Raw genomic sequence first — 23,884 nt, 5'->3', positions numbered from 1 at the left:
GACATGTAAAGTTAGTGGTTGCTCTACAGTAAGCATCTGGCAGTGGAGCGGCAGTGCAGCATGACAAGGACCTGGACCGGAGTGTCAGCCCTGGGAATGTACAGAAAAGGAGAATAGGAGAAAATTCAAAGGGAGAACTGGCGTTCTTAGCTCTCCATTGGCTTCTGGTTGCAAAAGAGATGAAAGAATCAAACTGTTCATGGTTCCAAGCAAGTGTGACTGTGACCAATCAGAAGATGCTTAATTCTGTTTTAGGTAAAGAACAAGCACAAGTAAACATGTGGCCTGTTTGGGCTTTGGGAAAGACAGGGGATCATCAGTTACTAATGTTGAGTGATGAATGAAGAAATAAGGTGCTTGGAGAAGAGAGTACAGACAGAGATTTAGGGAATACTGGCATTTTGGGAGAAGAGAAAGATTTGCAAAAGAGACAAAGAAGAAAAAAACTAGGAAAATATAACATCCACAGGACGACTGACTCTCAAAGGATTGCAATAGGATAAAAGTATTACAAAGAAAATAAGTGAAAATGTATGATAATGTGGAAAGCCAGGATAAAAGGCGAGGGGCCAGAACCTAGAAGAAAACTTTGCCATCTAGGAGCTGATAGCATCTGCAGTGCCATGTGTTAGGCGGACATCCAATTTCATAGGAAACATGATGTCCTGGAAGAAAAGGCCAGAACAACCCAGCAACTAGGTGGTGTGCTGACATAGCAATCAGTTTTTTGAAAGGGACCATGCAGGGTGAGGGGTGCCCCTGAAAGTATCACTGTATAACTGGGATGGGGACTCCAGAAGAGAGGGTGATATTTAGAGAGGCTCGAATGAAACCAGGGATATCTGGTTGGAAAGCAATCTTGCAGTCTCTAAGAGAGACGCTGGTAAGTGCCAAGCAGTTCTAAAGAGTTTGAGATAAGGCACCAAACAGTGCTTGCAGGGGAGAAGGGGGAGACAGATTAGGCTGCATAATTGATAAATAAATGGGTAAAGAGAGAGGGAGAATGGTAGATTAGGAATCAACAGAGTAAAGCTAAATTTTTATTTCTCCAAGCAGCTGGAGGCCTGTACAAATAAAAAAGCCTCAGGAACCCCCTTCCCTGAGAAGGGGAAAGATGAAAGTAATTGAGAATAACGAAATCCTGGAGTTATGATAAATAAAAGTTTAGGTTGGTCAAAAAAAAAGTTTGGAATGGCAACATTTGGAGCTATGATAAGGCAACATTGGGAGATAAATAACACGATGTCTTGACAACTGCAAAGGCCCTGATAGAGTTTAGGCATGATCACGTAGAAGGCTGCCTGGTGTGTGAGACTGTGAGAATTTCTCTAACAGTAGTGTGCAGGGTAAATTTTAAAAAGCAGATGGAGCCCTAACCCAAAGCTCACAACTTTGTAGCCAAAGTAAAGGGAATGAGAAATTTTCTGGAAGTCACACACACTGAATATGTATGACCTTGACCTTGGGCAAATCGTAAACCCCTCTAAGCACCAACCATCTGATAAATGTGGAAATAAGGAGACAAAGTGTTAAAGCTCCTTATGTAATTGCTGGTGCAAAAAAAAAAAGTAATTTTTATACTTTCTAACCAAATATAGTCTATGGTCTCTTCAGAGGAGGAAATGCTGCAATAATAGACACATGTGAAAAAACATGTGTTCAGTGAATAAATGAGTGAATAACTGAATTAGCATAACACTTATTTAACAACAGCATTTTATTTGGTGCCAAGATTATACAGCCAGATATTTCCTGTTGTGTGTACAAGTTCTCTGAACTTGAACAAAAAGATTTTTCTTTGGAAATCAAGCCATATTTTATAATCTCTTTATTTTTGAGTGTATATATATATATAAGCACACTCTTAAAGCAGGAACTACTGCTTTGACACATTTAAGTAATAGGATTAGAGAGCTGGAAGGACCTTTGGTGACCGACTCTAGTGCTATCTTTTTTAGATGTGAAAACAGCCTGCAAAAATGTTAAGTAGCTTCCTCAGGATCAAGTACTATTGGAGCCAGCATTGGTGGTCAATCCTGTATAGAAATGACTTCGGTTGTAGATCTGTGACCTGCCTTACTTACCTTCCTCTACCGAAGGTACTTTGTAATTCTTAATAAATGAATATTGACATTCATTTTAAATACTATTGTTTGTTCAACTATTCCATGAAGAATATTCTTTAAATAAGCATTGTAGCACTAACAGGGAAAATATTTTTCCCTTTTAGAAACTCTTAATAGCTGGCAAAAGATAGTAATTTCTATGACTTTTCTTTCTTCCAAAGAAGTTAAATTCTGAAGAAGGTGTTTCTCTTGGAGTTAAACCATATATTGACTTGATCTTTAAAGGAGCTAATAAATGAATAGATCAAGTAAGAAACAAATTAGTATTTAGCCCATTCAGTTGCAGCACTGTGGTTTCTTTCCAGATCTGAAAATGTGAGAAATATTTCCTGAAATCAAGCAAGTGGGAGTGGGAAAGAGTACATATAAATGTTACATGAGGAATCCAAAATCATCATCATCATCATCATCATCATCACACACACACACAAATACATTTACTATTTCACACACAATTTTATTACACTTGGTAAATTCATTAGGGCAGGGCAAATGTATTCATCCAGACATTCAAATAAGCACAAACATCTGTGCAGTCTTTAAATCTGCCATGTTAAACAGGCCTAGCACTCTGTTTATATGCCCCAAAGAGCCTGAACCAAGACAGATGTAAGTAGGAGCAGCAGGATTTGACCCTAACTCTTGAAAATCCTGCCCTGCTTCAGAGATGAGGCATATCTTCAGCTTTGCAAGCACACTATTGTGTGTGTGTGTGTGTGTGTGAGTGAGAGAGAGAAAATGGTTAAAATTAACGTGAATTTGGTTTCCCCCTCCTCGTATTTCTTTGTCTATATTAATATGCTTTTTAATTGTTAATATTATCATTAGAAAGGTGATGGTTTCATGAATGAATGATGAGGGAGAAAAGAATTTTGATATTTAAAATTGTTGGCCTGTAATTGACCATTTTCTGCCTGAGTCATGTATGTACACTGAGAGGTTGAAGTGTACTGTATGTGCTTCTTCAGGCATTTCCTATTTATCTGAGACACTTTTGAGACAGAGAGGTGACTGGAGAAAATGAAGGGTTCTCATTTATTTTTATGAACAATTCTCTATGACTCATTACTCCCACAATTTTTGAATATCTACAATCTTCTCTCTCAGTTGTCTTAACCTCCACGCTGATGGTCCTGATTCAGAGCTACTTCATTTACTACTCAAACACAGCTTGGGGAAGGGAAGGGGGATGTAAGGCAGTAGAGGCTCAATTCCCCTTGTTATTATACATGGCTATTGCTGTTTACCCTAGGGAAGAGGGTTAGTTTGGTCCTACTAGATAAAGAGCATGTTAAAAAGGCCTCTCAAATTTACAAGTAAAAAACAAACATTTTGTGAGTAAAAAACAAGCAAACATATCCTTTGCCCATTAAACATTTTTTTAAAATGAGCAAGGGATATGAACAGACACTTTTCTTTTTTTAATTCTTTATTCATTTATTTATTTATTTTTATCAACTTTTATTTTAAGTTCTAGGGTACATGTGCAGGATGTGCAGGTTTGTTACATAGGTAAATGTGTGCCACGGTGGCTTGCTGCACAGATCAACCCCATCACCTGGGCATTAAGTCCAGCAAAGAAACACTTTTCAAAACAAAATACATGTGTGGCCAACAAGCATATGAAAAAAATGCTCAATGTCACTGATCATTGGAGAAATGCTAATCAAAACCACAATGAGATACCATCTCACACCAGTCAGAATGGCTATAATTAAAACATCTAAAAATAACAGATGCTGGCAAGATTGTGGAGAAAAGGGAACTCTTATACCCTGTTGGTGGGAGTGTAAATTAGTGCAATCATTGTGGAAAGCAGTGTGATGATTCCTCAAAGAGCTAAACATAGAGTTGCCATTCAACCCAGAAATTCCAGTACTGGATATGTACCCAAAAGAATATAAATGGTTCTACCATTAAGACACATGTACACATATGTTCATTGTAACACTATTCACAATAGCAAAGACATGGAGTCAAACTAAATGCCCATCAGTGGTAGACTGGATAAAGAAAATGTGGTACATGTATTCTATGGACTACTACACAGGCATAAAAAAGAATGAGCTTATATCCTTTGCAGGAACATGGATGGAGCTGGAGGCCATCATCCTTAGCAAACTAACACAATAATAGAAAACCAAATATTGCATGTTCTCACTTGTAAGTGGGAGCTAAATGATGAAAACACATGGATGCAAAGAAGGGAACAACAGACACTGGGGCCTACTTGAAGGTGGAGGTTAGGAGGAGGGAGAGGAACAGAAAAAAATAACTGTTGGGTCCTAGGCTTAGTACCTGGGTAACAAAATAAACCTGTACAACAAACCCCTGTAACATGAGTTCACCTATATAACAAACCTGCACATGTACCCCTGAACTTAAAAGTTATTTTTAAAAAGGCCTCCTTTGGTCTTGGAGATTTGTATACAAACACAGGCCATTTTCTATTGATCCTCAGATGAAGGGACCCTGCAGTTGTTTAACCCTGACTTCACATACCAAAGGAAGTCTAATTATTTGGTGTGTGCTAAACATCCTCAGTGTGGTGCTGCTGTTCAGCCACATTAAACTCACAGGACAAGTCTGCACCCTATGTAGTACAGATTGAGTGTCCTTAATCCAAAAGTCCGAAATCCAAAATATTCCAAAATACATAACTTTTTGAGTGCTTGCGTGATTCTCAAAGGAAAATGCTCATTGGAGCATTTCCAATTTTGGATTTTGGATCAGGGATGCTCAACCAGTAAGTATATGCAAATATTTCAAATTTTCAAAAAAAACCTGGAGGCCAAAACACTTCTGGTCACAAGCATTTCAGATAAAGGATACTCGAACCTATCAATTTGTTAAACTTTTTGATGCCTCCTAAACACAACCACAGCTGTTATGTATTTGTCACAGAAACCAGAATTTTCTTTAATGTAGAGATTTCTTTAATTTAGATAGTTTGCAAAGATGTAAGCATAAGAATGTTCCCTGAAACATTGTTTTGTCATTTTAAAAGTCTAGAAAAAACATAAAACTATATTACTAGCATCTAGTTAAATCAATGATGGCAAAACTGTCCAAGGGAAAACTGCATCCTTTGAAAAGAATGAGGTGGATATGCATGACATGGTATAGCATGATTTCTAAAATGAAAAAAAAAAACAACAAAAAATCAAGGTGTAAACCAGTATGTACAGCACATACAGATATCCACTTTGTAAACTAAAAAATACACACATACTTTGGGAGGCCGAGACGGGCAGATCACGAGGTCAGGAGATCGAGACCATCCTGGCGAACACGGTGAAATCCCGTCTCTACTAAAAAAGTACAAAAAACTAGCAGGCGAGGTGGCGAGCGCCTGTAGTCCCACCTACTCCGGACGCTGAGGCAGGAGAATGGCATAAACCCGGGAGGCGGAGCTTGCAGTGAGCTAAGATGCGGCCACTGCACTCCAGCCTGGACGACAGAGCGAGACTCCGTCTCCAAAAAAAAAAAAAAAAAAAAAAAAAAAAAAAAAAATACACACATAGTAGGTTGTTCTCATTCTGTTCCATAAAGTCACTGCAAATACTGAATTAGCAAATACTGACTCATTGCTCCTAGTGGAAATACAGGGTTAGGTCCTGTGAGCCTTTGGTTATAACATTTTCATCAATGGATCAATACATAACCTTGTTTTATGTGTGTTTCTGTTTGAAGATACATTATTTAATATATATTGTTGATTCATTAACACTGAACTCACAGTCTGTAACACATACCTGAATGTCGTTTATCTTACATGTATGTTCTCCATAAGGCACATCACAGCCTTCCTGTGCTTAGGAACGCTAGATCGCCTTTCAGCCTGGTTCAGTGTTAGCTGGGAACATATGTGAGAGGAGACTCAAATTTTTGGCTGGTCAGCACATGTCTGCAAATGACCTCAAAAGTACTGTATTAACTTAGAGGTTACAAATCAATTTTGAGTAGACAAATTGTCAAATATGAAATCCACAAATAATGAGGATCAGCAATACATAGACAGCATGTATGCATGTATATAAATGGAAAGTTTCTGGAAGGATTGAACTACGCCATGAAAGTTATCTTTGGCGATAACTAGATTGAACTACGCCGTAAAAGTTACCTTTTCTGAACAGGGCTGTGGGGCAGGAATGAGACAAGGTGCACCTTTTATCGTAACCCTCTTTGCCCTACTTGACTTTTTTACTGTGTGCATCCCATAGTCCTTCTTATTCTGTGTCTCCTCCTTTTGTCCCACCATCACTATCATCGCCATTCTCTCAGCAAGCCCGTGCATTTTCTGAAGAACTGTAGGGACAAGGTTTTATTTGAGCCAAATTGCTCCTAGTGAATATTCTCTGAATCAGTCTCCTGGAAAAGTTGGTCTACATGATTTTGCAAATTGCGAGTATTTTACAGATTCTAAGTATGATACTTAGAACATGAATTCTTAGGATAATTTATGTCACACAATATTACTCCATATCCCAGCATGCTGAGATGACCTGGACTTTGGGTAGTTTTTATCTGTCAAATACTCTTATTTAGGGGTCATGCAGAGTGGTTCATGCCTGTAATCTCAGCACTGTGAGAGGCTGAGGTGAGTGGATTGTGTTGGAGCCTGGAGTTCAAGATCAATCTGAGCTACCTGGCGAGACCTTGTCAACAACAACAATAACAACAACAAAAAAAATTAAACATAGTAGCAGGGTATGGTGGTACATGCCTGTAGTCCTAGCTACTTGGGAGGCTGTGGCGGGAGGATCACCTGAGCTCAGGAATTTGCAGCTTCAGTGAACAGTGATGATGCCATTACACTCCAGCCTGGGTGATAGAGCAAGACCCTGTCTCAAGAAAAACACACACACACATACACACAAAACAAACCAAGAAAAATCCCCACCAAATACTCTTACTTACATTCTTACACAGGTTGCCAGAATGGCAGTTTAATAAGTAGGAAATGAATAATATTAATAAGACAACAATAAGTATTAAGTCAGGATATGACATATGGTATGGAAGTACTCTTCAGGTTGAATTCCCATTTTTGGTCTACCTGCATCTGCCTCATAGAAATGAGAGGAAGGGAAGTTGCAGTGAGTCTCTGGGTTTGGTCCTCACTGGCTTTGCGCAGGGTCCCCTCAGAGTCCTTGGGTCTCACCTTCCTCAGATGTCCACACTCAAGAGCATTCCGTTGTGGTTTGTCCTTATCATGCTTGGCTTCTGGAATGAGTTTGAAATCTTGCTATTTTTAACTTGTAACTTTAGAAGATTGGAAAAGTTTTTAATTTTTGTTTGTTTCTTTCTTTGCGTATCTCATGGTGAGTCCTTTAATGAAAGGAAAGCCTGAAGAGAATGTAACTACTTACCTCCCTGAAAGGCATTTTTTTCTTACTTAATGTAGAGATTTCCACTTCTTCCCAGGTACTTCATGTGATGTACTGTGCTCCTAGTTAAAAGCAAGCTGAAGCCAAGCTGACTGACAGTAGATCAAGAAAATGATGTATAAGGCATGGCCAATTATAGATGGGATACATTCATATTAATGGTCTCCCGTGGACTGTTACCCCATGTCCATTGTTAATCTGTAATCTGAAATAATTCAAATTTCTATATAATTGGGTTTCCGACAGCAGGATCCCATCCATCATACTACAGCTTCTCAAATATTGAGAATATTGTCTTTTAAATATGTTTGTATACATATACACATATGCAATATATAATGTAACTGTGTGAAAAATACATCTTCATTTGATAAAGAAAAGTCAACAGGCTTATAAAGAATAAGTTTAGCAACAAATGATGAGTTTATTTTAAAAATAAATTTTGTAAATGTATGGACCTCTAAAAATAAAAATACTAAAATTTCTTATATGTTTGTTTTCCTTACCAAATATGACAGTTATCCACAAGTGGAACAGATTGTAGTTATTGCTGATCTTATGTCTAAAGAACTACATGGATTTGGAAAAAAAAAAAGCATATGGTTATCTATTGGTCTACATAGTTTACTGTTGCATGGGTAGACAGAAGCCTTCAGTAAAACTAAAGGGACCTTTTCTGATCAAACCCTGTGTATGGCTGATATATGTCCTGCCAATCCAGTCTTGCTTGAGTTTAAGGGTGCCTTCTAGCCTGGATCAATTTCTCTGTGATTGGTTTAATGTCATTTGCCCCATAAGCATACATTGCAGGGTGCTGCCCAAAGGCAAGTACACAGCTTAGGTACATCATCTCATTTATAAATCACCATCCGGCCATGTCTATGAGCACTGAGATATGAATCATCATTATTTATACACTTTAGTCACATTTGAAGGAGTTCTTCTTGCTTACTAACCCTATAAAACTCTCAAATGAATTAGAATCCTCAAATTCACATAACTATCCTATCCATTTCCTGTAGGCAGAGCCATATGCAAAACTAACCCATTATTGAGAGGTACTTGGTAAACACAGGCACAGAACAGACTAATCACGTCTTGTAAATCTGGGATCCATTATAAATAATAAATAAAGTTTTATTGAAACACCATTATGCACATTGATTTATTTACTGTCTGTGACTATTCTTACATGACAACAATAGAGTTGAGTAGTAACAACAGTGATCTACAGCTCAAAAAGCTGAAAATGTTTACTCTCTGGCCTAGGCCAGAAAACTATGCTTTCTGTCATGTATCCTTGCCATGTAGGCAGGTGACATATGCACATGGTTACATAAATTTCCAGAAGTTCGTAAACCAAGGGGTTTAAGAACCTTAGTTAAGAAGCTCATGTATAGGTACATTACCTTAGATAAATTTGGTCAAATCCTCCAGTGAAGATAACTAATGGTGCAGTTTCTGTGGAAACACACAGGACTCTGGAAATGGAGCTACAGACCCAGTAAAGAGTTTGTACAACTCAGTGAGACCTCCTAAATTCATTCATTTACATACTCTGCTAACCACCATCAATCTTGGTGTGCACAAATGACCAGAATATACAGAATTTATCTTTGCTTTAATTGTTTTGTAATGGTTCTTGAATGCTTCTTTAACGAATAAAACTACTGGACATAGAAAAGTCTTCAGCTTGTACAATCATTTAGGATGGTGTAATTCAGATGAAGCATTTCATGTGAAAAGGAAACTCAGTCAGATGACAAGCAAATTCTTGGCATCCAACCCTGACCACCAATGCAGAATATGACTAAGAAATAACATTTTTAGTAGAAGGTCACAGACAACATGAACTTAACACATTTTTATTCACCTGGTGGCAAATAGAAATGAAATCCCAGAAGTTTGGTTCCTTGAATAAATATTGCAGTGACTGACACATCTAAATATATTTAATACAAACAGTCTCTCATTGCAAGTGCTATGTTTTTTTCTGACCATTACATATTTTTACTCATTGTTTATACAGCTAATGACTCTTTTATAATGTTAAACTCCACCTTCCATTTTTCTGAAATTATGTTTATATAGTTATTGGTTTGATGGAATAATTAAAATGCACCTATGTGAGATATAAACTAAGTTTCCTTTTCCTGTCTTGTTTCTTATAAATTAATCTGTATTAGGTCATTCAACTGGTAATTGTTATTCTAATAATTTCCCCTATTTTCTTTTCTTTGAACAGGCTGGCTAGATAAAGTGTATAAAAACAGTGACTCACAGACATGCATTTTGAAGTAACCAATATAAATAGGTACAAATTCTGGTTATACCACATTTTAAACAACTGCTTAGTCAAATGAAATGCAAAAAGAAAAAAAGAAAGAAAAGTATTTCAAAGACCTTGAAATGTGTGCTTCAAGCTGACTTTCAGAACAGGTCCACATTTATATAGCTGTGTAAAAAAGAGGGGGAAAAACACAGAAATTCCAAAATATTTTTCAAACTGGCTTAGACATCTTGACACTTTACTGTTTTTTTCTGCCAGGAGAGTAAATGAGTGGTTTGCCCTCTGGGGAAAAATCCGTTTAAAAGTGAAAATATTTTTAATGCATATCTTTTTACAAAAAAGAAAGGGAATAGTTCTTAGTAGTGGCGGGGTGGGTAGGATATATGTGTATGAAAGGGCACAGTGAAATGTATTAGTATAGGGTCTTGTTTACTTGTAATTATTTTCTTCCTTTTTGTCATTCCTCACACATTTACATGGTTAGCACTGGTGATACAAAGAAGAAAGAAATATTCCTAGCCTTCACGTGGTTTCAGTCTAAAGGGAGAGCACTCAGGAAAAACAGTGTGCATCAACTTAGAGATGCTGTGAGAATGAAATGTGCAGTAACTACTCCCACGGGCAGAGGAGAGGATGGTCAGAGGAGGTCATGTTTAAATTGGGTCAATTAAGGTTGCAAAGGGTCAGCCTATTTTAAGAGGACAGGTGGGAAGGAATAGGAACAAAGGCCAAATGCAGGAGATAATATTTTGTAAACTGTTTTGTGAATGATAAATTGTACCTTCTGTGTGGAGGTAAAGTATGAGGGGAGATTGCTGCCTTCTTCCTGTCTTGTTCTCATATATTTGTTCATGTATTTAACATAGCTACTCCCTTATCATATTATAATTACCTGATTACCTTTTAACCTGCTCTGTGAAGTCCTTAAGAGTAGGAGCAGAACTTTATCCATCTGTTTTCCCTAGAGCCTAACAGGTCCAGGCAGCTGGTGGATACAAAATGAAGACTCTTTTAGCTGAACTGAGTAAATGAAAGGATGGACAGATGGATGGATAGATAGAAACTCTGTAATTACAAAGAAACGTACTTGGGCTATGACTCCTTCAGTGGAAAAAACAACATAGCAGAAAAAATGCAATACATGGGGTGTGGTAGAATTGTAAAAATATTTTTACTAGAAATACTCTTGGACTTTATGACAAATTAGAAATTATTTCCTTCTATGCCTGGCCCTTCCAAAATTTCACATTCATGCATACACTAGTATACTTGTTAAATTGTTGGACGAAAATCTCCTTTATTTAGAAGTCTATTATTTTGTTGAGATGACAGTTTTTAACTAGTAATAAAAGTTTTCCAATGAAAACACTCTAATTTTGCAATGTGTACCTCAATTATGTGAAAATAAACAGCTGAGTACACTGGAACAATCTTAATTCCGTTCGACTCCTTAAAATGATATTACATATCAAAGAGTACACCTTTAAACTACTAATGGAGGAAAAATAAAATAACTCAAGGAGAGCAGGCAGACAGCTGGAATTTTTGGGAAATGTCTGTGGTATTTGGGTTTATTTTTAAGGGAAAGAAAAATTTCTCATTAAATTTTGTAACACAATAACACTTTTAAAACTTATACTCAATAAGAATCTTTATAATGCTGTTGTAAAACTCAGATTATGTTTTATTCATGAATTACAGATTTCTTTTTTGATGACAGTGGTTAGGATAAGAAGCAGGCTTTTATAAGCTTCATTTATCTCTCTTAATTACCTCCTTCTCCTGTCTCAATGCTCACACTTACACTCGCTTTAAAATTTTTTTTATCTTTCATGGGATCTATATCTAAATAACACCACATCATATGTAAATTAAGAAACATTCCAAATATTCTCTGGGATATTGAAAGGAAATCAAACAAAACATTCTGTAATGTGTAGGCAACTTTGAAAGTGCTTGAGGCAGAAGCAAAAAAAAAAAAAAAGAGAGAGAAAGAGGCTTTCTAGCCTGTGTCTTTTTTAGTTAGATGTTTCAGAAGATGAAGAAGTTTTAATTATGTGCTTCCTTAGAGTGGGATATTAATTCCTCTGAATCATTCTCTCCAACTTTGAGTCCCACTCTCATTTTTCTCTCCCTCTTCTTTTCTCCCAGTTTCTCCCCTCCCTCTTTACCTTTTCTCCTCCCTCCTTTGCCTCCCTCCCCTCTCCGTCTCCCACAAAAAGTCAGAATTACTTGGTGGTGATTTCCTAGAATTGAGCAGGATTGAACTGGGGGTCACTCTGGCTTTGTGCTGTTCCCTTTCTTATCTAACCTGAATATCCTTGGATCCGTAAGACTTTTTCTGGTCCATATCACAGCCTTTTTCTCTCCGCACCCTGGCCAGTGGGATTTCTCATGGGCCTTTGGAGAGGTAGAAGGCACGCTTGTGAATGTGAAAAGAGCTGTATTCCTGTATTCTGTTTTAACCCTGAAGAGAGCACTGTGCTAGTGAGGAAAGAACACCCAATCCTCGTCAAAGGACTGAGTTCAATTCAGCCTCACAAGAGGCTCTAAGTATGATCTTAGAGAAGCAAACTTCAGGCCCCTGTTTTCCCATCTAGAAAATGAGAATGGTTAGAACTATATCGCACTGAGGATTATGTGAATTGATCTATCTATCGATTGATCTATCTATCTATCTAGCCATGCACCCAAAAGTTGTTTACAGCATTCTGTGATGAATTCCCTATTTCAGTTGGTACCATTTATTCACAGACAATCACAGGTATTCAGAGATTGTAAGAATGATGGTAGCAATTGCTTACTATAGTTTGTTTATTCCATAAGAGTAGCTTTCATTTATTTTTAAAAGAGAGACCTCTTGCTTGGATTTTCATTATAATATGTTTCACCTGCCACATTTTCTGAATTTTTCCATGTCTCGAAGCCTTTGTGTTGGTGTTTCATAACCAACCTGCAAGTTGTCAGAATCAGTGGAGCATGCCATTTACTGTATGTCTTAGATACACTCAATGATTCTTTCCTTCCCGAGTGCTTCAAGTTTTAGCTTTGAAGATCCTCCTTTGTTTGGATAGATTTTCCATTAGTGTCTGCTTATGTAATTTTATCTCCACTTCTAATTGTGAAATTTGTTGCATAGATGTAAATTTTCTTTCAGTATTATTCAGAGAGAAGATAATGGTTGATACCCAAAAGAGGAAGCTAAAAATGTCTTTTAAAATTCTTACTGTATTTTGGCAATTTTTACCAATGACATTATTTTATGGTTGTGGTCATTATACTGTTTATTAAAAATATTTATTTGAAATTACTGCATGAATGTCAATCTCTGAATAACATTTTTGCAAATATAGCATGTTATTTTGTCACTGTAAATGTGTCCTAAATACTAATTCATGCTGTTAAATGTGGATACAAAAATAGTTAATTCTCTTGCTAAGGATACTCATTTATCAAAGCAAAGTAACATTTTAATATTTTTCAAGACAATTATATTTAAATATTTATTAGAGAAACTGTTCTAGGAGAAAAATTAAGGTATTATGTATTTTACTCTGTTACAGACTCATACATATTTGGATATCAGATAGTTTCATATCTAATTACATATGTTTGTACTCAATAAATATTAGGAAAACTGTTTTCTCATCTGTAAAATAGAAATAATAGCATCTTCTTATTGAGTTACTTTGAAAATCAATAAAAATAATACACACATAAAGGACTTAACCTAGTGTCTACCATGTGGTAAGCACATAATGAATACTTGATGCTGTAACTGAGTACATGCTATAAATATAACCCAGAATAAGACAATAGGAACATAATAATAGGAATGATCAACATTTTAGATAGGGGAAAACAGAAGGGAAATACAGAGAAATGACATCATTGTGTTTGAGACTATATGGTATTAGAATTGGAATAGAAGGAAACTGGAGTTGAGGGAGGGAACTGGAAGAGTGTTGGGGGTTGGGAATGAAGAGGTGATACTAAGTTGTGTTTGGGAATATATTGGATTAAAGTGATAGAAGGTAATTGTAGTGAAGATGGACTGTAGTCATCTCATGGATTGGACCAGGACTTTAATGTTACTCATTTCGTTTTCCAAGAGATATTTACTGTGGGTTAATACTGTGTGCTAGAGACTGTGCATTGGTGCAGTAACCAAGGTACAGTAAACCAAGGATGAAAATACATACATTTGTGAGTCAGTTTTCTGAGTAAAAGCTAGAAATGAGAAACAATGTACTAGGCATGAAGTGTTGGTTAGCGATCACAACTAGGAGAGGAGAAAAGAAGGAAGTCCCCAATGACACAAGACTAGAGGCTAAAGGCATATCAAGAGAGTGATGCACGAGGGGAGAAGACAACTTTAAGACATTGTGATTTTCAGAAGAATCACTTTTATATAAATTGAATGCTTTCTAGAGCTTAAGATCATTATGTGTTTCAGTAACAGAAAATAGAGATAAAGATAGATTATTCTGGGCTTTTATCTACCATATTTACACATGAAAATGATTATACACATCTACTTATTCTAGTATGATATTATTTTCATTAAAATAAAGATATTGAAGCAATTGTTCAATGAACAAAGAAAACTGTACTTTTGACTAAATTGTAATTAAGTATGCTTGAACATTTTTAAATGCTTAGTTCTGTAATTTTCTGCACAATTTGTGTAAACCAGATATATTTCCAATAAACACTGCTTACCTTCTTTTTGTTTTTATGTTTAATAGCCAAGGTCTGTCTCTTTCTTTCTCTTTCTTTCTTTCTTTCTTTCTTTCTTTCTTTCTTTCTTTCTTTCTTTCTTTTTTCTTTCTTTCGTTTCAGAAAAGAAAAACCAAGCATTAGATTCTTGTTTCAGTAGCTATGTGCAAACAAAATGGAAAAAAACGGAGAAAAGTCCTCCACAATAAATTGTAATGGACATGTAATCTGTATAACGCAAAACTTAAGTCACCAAAGGAGACTTGAAATGCTGCTAGATCAGTTCAAATCAGCAAATATTTATTGACTTCCCATTTTTTAGCACTATGTTAGGTGATACAGACCACAAGCTCATAATCTTCAAATTAAGGAGACAGTTATATAAATGACATAAAGGAGAATCTGTCCAGAACCATGAGACATCCAAATGGCTATGAAGATTCCAAGGAGAGACAGAGCATCTGGTTGAGAGAGAGCAAGAAGAAATTCCTAGAGAAGGTGGAATTAGAGAGGAATGGGGAGTAAGAAATGAGAATAATGCCAGGCTGCAGATGGGGAACAGCATGGGCAAAGACATGGAGACAAGCTTGGTGTGTGATGTTCCTAGGGAATTATTGTCCTGTTGACTGAAGAAAAAGGGACATAAAAGTGGAGGACTGATAGGAGATTTGGATAGAGAGGAATATGTGGGGATATATTATTAGTGGTATCATGAGGAAATTCTGATTGATTCAATAGGCAATAAAGAGCCATTAATGGATTTTGAGTAGGGGAATGATATTACTGGAGCAGCAATTTAAAAGGCTGATATGACAGCAGTGCATAGCATATTCTGGAATGAAGACAAATGGCAATTGGAGAAACTGGCTGGGAACCTATTATAGTTTAGCAATTAATGAAAGTCTGAACCAGTTTGGAATGAAAATGAAAGAATGTATATATGGGTCTTCCAAGATGCAGATATTCAGAAACATTCCGTACATCCAAAGTTCACATCTGTATAGTATTTTAAATTTCCATTTGCCCTGAGATATTTGGCACAGATCTGAGAACAGCCTTATTGGCACAGGTGATTCTCAGCTGCAGAGCACCACTTAGTCTGTATTAATGGTGTCTTCTCTTCTTTACAAGGCCACCAAAGTGGATGCATAATTAAAATTTGTTGCTGCTTCTACTCTACTTGTCCTGGACACTCATGCGGCCAAATTTCATTGGGAACCCAGGACCACACAAAACAGTATGGTGTTATGAACTGGTGGCCCCAGGAGTTTTAGAAAGTCTTCTTAATTACTTTAGAAAGGCAGCAACTCTCTTCACCCACTGTAACTTGAACATTGCATGTTTGCCCTCTAGGATCAGTCCTCAAATGCATCTCTACCTAGTATTCCATCAGGAGCAACTGATATATTTGAAAATGTATTGCTTTATTTAATTTTCATAAAGCTCAGTTTCCCACATAGTAAAGACAATAATCTCTGAGCAAAGATAATTTCAGTTATTCTTATCACATTGTTTATTTATCTATTATATCTTGGCAATATTAAAATGCATTTAATTATAATAAAACATTTAACACAAGTAACTAGAAAACAAAAATCTTTGTCAACTGATCATTCTTAGTCTTGCTTTTATCTCCCTTTTACCTAATAAAAGCAAATTTAGTTTTCTTCATTTATGAATCCAATAAACATCATAGACTCAACTTCCTGATATTTATGCTCTATGATGGTTTCTCCACCACACAAATTTATGTCCACTGAGAGCCTCTTATCTCTGGCTCTGACACTTTTGGCCTGGACCTAATCACTGCCATTGACCATTGCATCTGGGATGCTTTAGACTCTCACTAGGTGCTTCAAGATTTTATTGTACAACACCATATAACACATTATTTTATTAATAACCCAAATCCTGTGAATCAAGGTACATTTTAAAGCCTAATGAAATGATGGTTTGGGAGGCCAAGGTGGGAGGATCACTTGAGGCCAGGAGTTTGAGACCAATCTCAGCAGCACAGTGAGACTCCATCTCTACAAAAATAAAAAATAGAAAACATTAGCTGGGTGTGGTGGTGAATGTCTGTAGTCATAGCTACTCAAGAGGTTGAGGCAAGAGGATAGCTTGAGCCCAGGAGTTTGAGGTTATGGTGAAGTATTATTGCACCACTGCACTCCAGCCTGAATGACACAGCAAGACCCTTCCTCTAAAACTAAAATAAACGGAAATAAAATAAGATAGAAAATAAAATTAAAATGATGGCATGGGAGACTACTCACATTTCACAAATTTGTTTTAGCCTCTACACAAATACTAGTAATTAAATCATATTTTTTAAATTGTAAGAAGTCTTAGAAATGTAGATATGATTTTCCATATTTAAGAGAATCACTTACAATTTTTTCTCATCCTCTATACAATTTATCCTGATTAATTCACCCAGTTGACAAATAGATACTTTTTCAATGAAATATGTTTAAGCATTATAGTGCACTTTTTCAGACCACAAGAGGTTATTTATTTTACTTCTGAAGGTTTTGAAGTTTGCCTCATAGACTGTAAGTGCCTAAGGGAAGAAACAGGGTCTTGTGCACCTGCAGTGGTTCCTGGGAGATGCTCAGAAGTTTACTCAGAGTTGCATAATGTGCCAAGACTATAAAAAGTTTTTCCTCAAACTAAAGCCTTTGTAGATAGAAATCTAGAGCTTATTTGCAAACGATGCTATGCTATGTTATAGTTACAACTTACTTTTATATTTATCAAACTTGTATAACTGTTACAGTTTTATAAGAGAATTTAATGCAGCCTATAAAGCAGCATTAGTTTATCTTTGATATTCCCAAATCTACCTATTCTCACTTGTTATTCGTACTTTGTGACTTCTCCAACCTCATTTTTCTTGGGAAGGTCCACAGAGTCTGATGCACTGAGGCCACATTAAGATGTAAATGATTACCAGATTTCTGAAATATTTGCATTTTAATCCACAACTTAGATTCAAGTGAGTCATAGCTATGTTTTGTATTCTGGGCATCTGCAGGCCAGGAAGTATGATGGGCAACCCAAGAAGTTCTCCTGAAACTCTTGAAATCCTTCCCTTTGGGGCTTAGAACCTTGATAAAGATTCAGTCTGAATTCCAAAATGTCTGTTTTGAAAGAATAAATGCCCAGGAAGACCCTTTGAAAATAAAGTGAGTTTGTTCTATAAATTAGATATTTATGTTTGTCAAGTTAAATAGTTAATAACTTCATTTTTAGTGATGTGTAAACAATTTTATTTTATTTATTTATTTATTTTTTTGAGACGGAGTCTTGCTCTGTCACCCAGTCTGGAGTGCAGCGGCACGGTCTTGGCTCACTGCAACCTCTGCTTCCCAGGTTCAAGTGATTCTCCTGCCTCAGCCCCCCAAGTAGCTGGGATTACAGGCGCCCACCACCACGCCCAGCTAATTTCTATATTTTTAATAGAGATGGGGTTTCACCATGTTGGCCAGTCTGGTCCCAAACTCCTGACCTCAAGTGATCCAGCCGCCTCAGCCTCCCAAAGTGCTGGGATTACAGGAGTTAGCTACCACACCGGGCCACAATTTAATTTAAAATACAAGAGTAGATAGAACAGGTATAGGGGCAAAATAAAACCCATGGAGAAGTGTCTTTCATTGCACATTCTCTCTACTAGCATGCTTCTTCCATTCCATATTCTCAATCTTTCAAGTTCCTACATTCCTTTAGATTCATCTAAAGTCTAATCTTCTCTGAAGTCCATCTGGTACTTTACATATTTAGTTACAGACTCTGTGTTTCCCCAGTACCTTGAGAGAGTGTTTAGTAGAACACATGGGATATTCTCCCTCAAACATGATGTCTCCCCTACCAGGCTTTTCTCGGCTCAGGCTTTGTCTTTTCATCTTTATTCCCAGTGCCAAGTGTCTGACTGGCTGAATAAATAATTACCACCAAGTTATTCATGGCTATAGGCATTTGCTAGTTTGAATTGTGGGAGCGTTATTCATGTTTGATTCTTAAGCAATGATTAGTGATCCTTGGGTCAACAGTTGAGATCTGTGCACTGAACTTCTCTCCTTCCTGAGAAGAACTGACCACTTCTTGTATTATTGCCCAAATATATTTCTTTTTCTCTCTCTCTTTTTTTTTTTTTTTTTTTTTTTTTTGAGACAGAGTCTCACTCTGTCAGCTAGGCTGAAGTGCAGTGGCACGATCTTGCCTCACTGCAACCTCCGTCTCTTGGGCTTTAACAATTCTGCCTCAGCCTCCCAAGTAGCTGGGATTGCAGGCATGTGCCACCACGCCTGGCTAATTTTTGTGTTTTTAGTAGAGACGGGGTTTCACCATGTTAGCCAGGCTGGTCTTGAACTCCTGACCTCAGGTAATCCACCCGCCTCAGCCTCCCAAAGTGCTGGGATTACAGGTGTGAGCCACCACGCCCAGCCTACCCAAATATATTTCATGATATACATTTCTTAGAATCATGAATTTTTTTACAGTGATTCATGGCTTTAAAAATTAATGTGAGATTTCTAAACATATTTAGAATCCAGGCAGTCCCAAAGTGTGCTATACATACAGCTTAGCAATTAGGCAGATGTTGTAAGGATTTTTTAAATGTCTCCATTAAGGGGAAAAATTAGTTTACCTACATTTAAGATTGTCTTGCAACTTTCCATCTCTCATTTCAGCCTTATTCTGCACAATATAATTTAATCAACAGTAATCCACTTTTAAATTTCCACCCATATCTCTCCTCTTGTTTATCCAACTGTCTTATTAATATTTCCAATGATGTCTATAGATATTTCTGCCTGAATATGTGCAAAGCTGACTTCCTGGTTGTCCTCATCCCCTCATTCCAAACTTGCACCTGTGTAATCATCTTCATCTAGGTATCTTGCTACACCTGGCTCCATTTTTCTAGCCAGTCAGACAAAAACAACCCAACAAAAAGACAAATAAACAACCATCTATCTTAGTTCATTTGTGCTGCCATAACAAAATACCATAGACTGGATAATTTATAAATAATATAAATTTATTTCTCAGTTTTCTGGAAGCTGGGAAGTCCAAGATCAAAACACCAGCACATTTAGTGTCTGGTGAGGGCTACTCTTTGCTTCCAAGATGGTGCCTTGTTACTGTGTCCTCTGAAGGGAACTAATGCTCTGTCCTCACGTGGAAGAAGGAATGGAAGGGCAAAAAAGGGATTAGGATGCTCCTTTCAACCTCTTTCATAAGGTCACTGAACCTTTTCTTGAGGGCTTTGCCTTCATGACTTAATTACCTCCAAAGGGCCTTGCCACTTGATATTATCACTTTGGAGACGGATTGTCAATATATAAATTTGGAGGGATACATTTGGACCATAAAATCCCCTCAACTCCCCCAGAAAGAAACAATTTTGAAATATCTTGTCCATTTTTTTTTCTTTTTGAAAATGCCAAGTCCAGTTGATAAAATAATCCTTCATGAAATCTCTATAGCCTTTCCACTTCTAACCACCTTCTCCACTTTCATCTTGGTAGTTTGTGCAGTGGCTGCCTACAGTTTCCTACTTCCATTCTTGTCCCTTGCGGGCTGTTTTCAACACTGAAGCCAAAGCAAACCTCTTAACACTTAAGCCAGGTCATATATTTCCTCTGTTGAGGACCTTTATGCAGTATTACTGAAGTGTTATGAATATTATTAATAATAGTATAAGCTAATGTGTGTTGATCACTTGCTGTGTAGCGGAGCCTGTGCTAAAATAGTACAAGCCGATTCTCATTTTATCCCTACCACAACCTCTTATTATTCCTATTTTATGCATGAGAAACTGAGCTATAGAAAGATTGAACAATTTCTCAAGATCACTCAAATTATGAGGTGGCAGAACTATCTTTGAGCTTAAGCAGTCAGATTCTAGAGCACGGACATGAAAAAACTAAGCTGAACGTTCTCTCCTTTCTTTGTTACTGTTTAACCTCTTAACATGCTATACTCGAGGTCTATCTGATAATCCATTTTTATCAATGAAAAGGCCAACAATAACATGTACCATATTTTGAAGGACAGCTTTGTAATGACGTTTCTTAGCATCCTGTTTTTTAAGAAGTAGTTAGCAGCACACTGAGTAAATACCAAATATTTCTCTTGACGTTGATGGTCCCAGCAGTGTTTTAGTCCCCTGGAGCAACTCCTACTAAGTTTTAATGTTTATCTTGCACTTCACTCCTTATTAAAATTCTACTATTGATGTCCTATTTTAACTTTCAATCATAATTTGTCCTTTTAAAATCTTTGCTCATTAAGGCAATAAGTGAGTATAAGTAATACATGCTGTTTTCAGAAAATTGCATTAATAAATTCTGTTCTTGAGAACTAACAGGTACTAAAATGAATGTAATTGTAGATAAAGAAGAACTTGTTCAGTTGTGAAGTGGTACTGCATTTTATCAGACTAATAATTATGGCCAGAACCAAAGTTATTATAATCTAAATATTGGCATAAAATAAAAAGTACTCTTTAAAATTTATAGAGGTCTCATGTGTGTGGGTGATAAAATTTTTTAAATCATACTGTTTTTCATAAAGTTTAAATAAGTATAAATTTCACCCACTACCCAGTTTTAAAATATTTATTATTTTCCAATATTTCATATATTCATGTCTAAATAATTGTCCAAAGGAAACTCGTTTTATATAGATAGATAGATATTCAACCCTTTTATCAAGAATTAAACCACTAATGTGTTAATACTATCTCCACAGTTTTTCTTTAGTCCTATCATTCAGGCTTATCAGTTTACTTAGCATGATGACTGTTTCACAATTATATAATTAAAATAATAAAAAGTGAATGCCTTCCTTGAGGTCCAAGAGTTACTCTGGAAAAATATAAGTTAACCCACTATCCATAATATTCTCAAATTACTGTAACATAATTGAGAATACATAGATGATATTTTTCCCATAGGAGTCAGTTTCTTACCATATGTTTTCCATTTATTCAGCCTGACTTTTTTAGTATTGATATAGGCTTGAAAATGTTTTTACTATTGCCCTGCGTTTTCCATGACACACACCCAACAAGTATCACTAGAGTATAGTAATTAGATGAGATTTAGAGACATGAAGATTGGGATTTCAAGGCTGGCCTGTGACTTAACTAGTTTCATTGGCTTGTTATTTGGTCAGTTTATTTAATCTCCCTGTGCTTGTTCTTCATGGGTTCATATATGTAAAGCATTTAGCATACAGTGGTGCATAATTAACCATTTTTCTGCATTTATAGCATCTCATCAGTGGGCTAGAATAAGCTTCTTGAGATGAAAAACTGGACCATTTCCAAATTATTTATTTATGTTTAGCCATCACAGCACCCAATAGAGAGTGTCACATTCAAAGTGAACTTATGTGACAGAGGTGGCACAGTGCTCACGCTTTCCCACACAACCCATCTTTTTTCATGCAGTGTTTGGTTCATATTTTCTTCCTTCTCCTAAACCTCTATTTGGCATAATCTTTCTTCTTATTTCTTTCCTCATCTGATGCATAACCGTTTCCCTATTTAGAAAGCAATCTTTATTATTACTTCTTTTCCTCTCAGCACATTTATATCTTAAACCTTGTTTTTTGGTGCAGCTGAGGAGAATAAATTCTATTGCTATGTAAGCACATTTATTTCAGTCACAATTTATCCTTAATATTTTTAATGATCAAAAGTACTAGCTATGAAAAATAGGTATTTTATGTCCTAGGAATAAGAGGAAAAATAAATAAAATTTTTACTTTCCTTGATCTGTGGCTTGTTTCTTCTTAATTCTCTCTAGCCACTCAGAAATGTGGTGGTGATATGATAACATAACTAACTTTTGTCTGGAATGTTTTTATTGAAAAGCAGATGTGAATCAGCTACTAGACAGATATCATTACACCATGCCCATGAGAGACAGAAAAGAAATAAAAATTAAATAATATTCACAAATAGCTAAACTGAAGCAAGTAAGGCATCAAAAACCCAGGTTAACTCCTAGGAAATAACCAATTTTTTTAACAGTAACTAAAGTAATATTTTTCTTTTACCTTTAGAAAGGCTTGTGACATTGTTTAGCAAATACAATATTGTGGCCAACTTAAGAACTGAATCACTGTTCATCTTTTTAGGAGATAGCCTGTGTTACTGTTTTGTTTTGTTTAAGCTGCCCTAATTATTAGTAAGAAAAAACAAAGAAGGCTATTTTGAGAGCTACAAATATGCATCATACAAATATAATGATCTAGAATAATTGCTGATTAATAAATATACCACATTTATTGCTTATACTCACTGATACTACTTTCTATGCATATCAGTGAGTATATGTTGCTCTTTTAAAAACCTTCCAAGATAAAATATTTTAAAGGTCTTCCAGAAAACTCATTCCTGGTACAATAGTAGTTGCTTGATAATTAAAATAATCATGTTTCTCAAAAACAGAAAACCAAACACTGCACATTCTCTCTCATAAGTAGGAGTTGAACAATGAGAACACATGGACATAGGGAGGGGAACATCACACACCAGGGACTGTCGGGGTGGGGAGCTAGGGAAGGGATAGTACTAATAGAAATGCCTAATATAGGTGACGGGTTGATGGGTGTAGTAGAAATACCTAATGTAGGCGATGGGTTGATGGGTGCAGCAAACCACCATGGCACATGTATACCTGTGTAACAAAACTGCATGTTCTGCACATGTATCCCAGAACTTAAAGTATAATAAAAAAAATCATCTTTCCAAGGAGGCCTAAAGTTTCATTTTATTAATCCATCAAGGATGTAAAGCATTACATAATGCAATTATAATCATATTTGTTAATCATATTTGATATTTTGCCCCCTATAAGGTTGATTTCGACTAAACTAGTCTTCCTAAGAATGAATACACCGAAAATTTAGGTAACACCCCAGTTACCTCAATTGCTGCTTAACATTAGTTCTTAGGAAGTCACACTTCTCTAAAATTAAATGAAATTTTTAAAAAAGTAGTTCAGATTTTGGTTATACGTGTAAAGCTGTAAGTCGAGAATAAATCTGAAATTGGCATAATTTAAGCTGTATCCAAAAGATCCCAAATACAAGTTCCCAAATAAGGAAATTAAAGTTTAGGAACATGACCTAAGTATAGTGCTTTCCCATTAAAGTATGGAGATTTTAAAATGCATTCCTCAATTCCAAAATAAGACTTTCTTTCAAAGGCACTTCTTTTTCAAATTTTATGGTGTGAAACACAAAATATATTCTTTTTTTAAAAAATAAGTATTTCTAGTGTTCTCAACCATTCTTTATATGTGTGTTGACCGTGTGTCCTGTGCTTTAAATCTTCAAGT

At 36.2% G+C, this 23,884-nt stretch overlaps 1 protein-coding gene and 1 long non-coding RNA gene across 2 annotated transcripts in view; both read left to right on the top strand.

The window, feature by feature from the left end:
* Positions 1-23,884, top strand: part of KCNQ5 (potassium voltage-gated channel subfamily Q member 5) — a 579,251-nt gene that overhangs the window by 15,334 nt on the left and 540,033 nt on the right. The window lies entirely within an intron of this gene.
* LOC111547439 overlaps positions 1-23,884 on the top strand; it is a 45,892-nt gene that overhangs the window by 6,886 nt on the left and 15,122 nt on the right. The window contains exon 2 of the long non-coding RNA XR_002733135.1: positions 1,959-2,099. This is a non-coding gene — a long non-coding RNA (uncharacterized LOC111547439). The remainder of the gene's footprint in view (positions 1-1,958; positions 2,100-23,884) is intronic.

Source organism: Piliocolobus tephrosceles, chromosome 5, assembly GCF_002776525.5.
Source record: "Piliocolobus tephrosceles isolate RC106 chromosome 5, ASM277652v3, whole genome shotgun sequence".
Classification (NCBI taxonomy): domain Eukaryota; kingdom Metazoa; phylum Chordata; class Mammalia; order Primates; family Cercopithecidae; genus Piliocolobus; species Piliocolobus tephrosceles.
The sequence above is the reverse complement of the archived record's forward strand: the minus strand, read 5'-3'. Positions and strand labels throughout refer to the sequence as shown.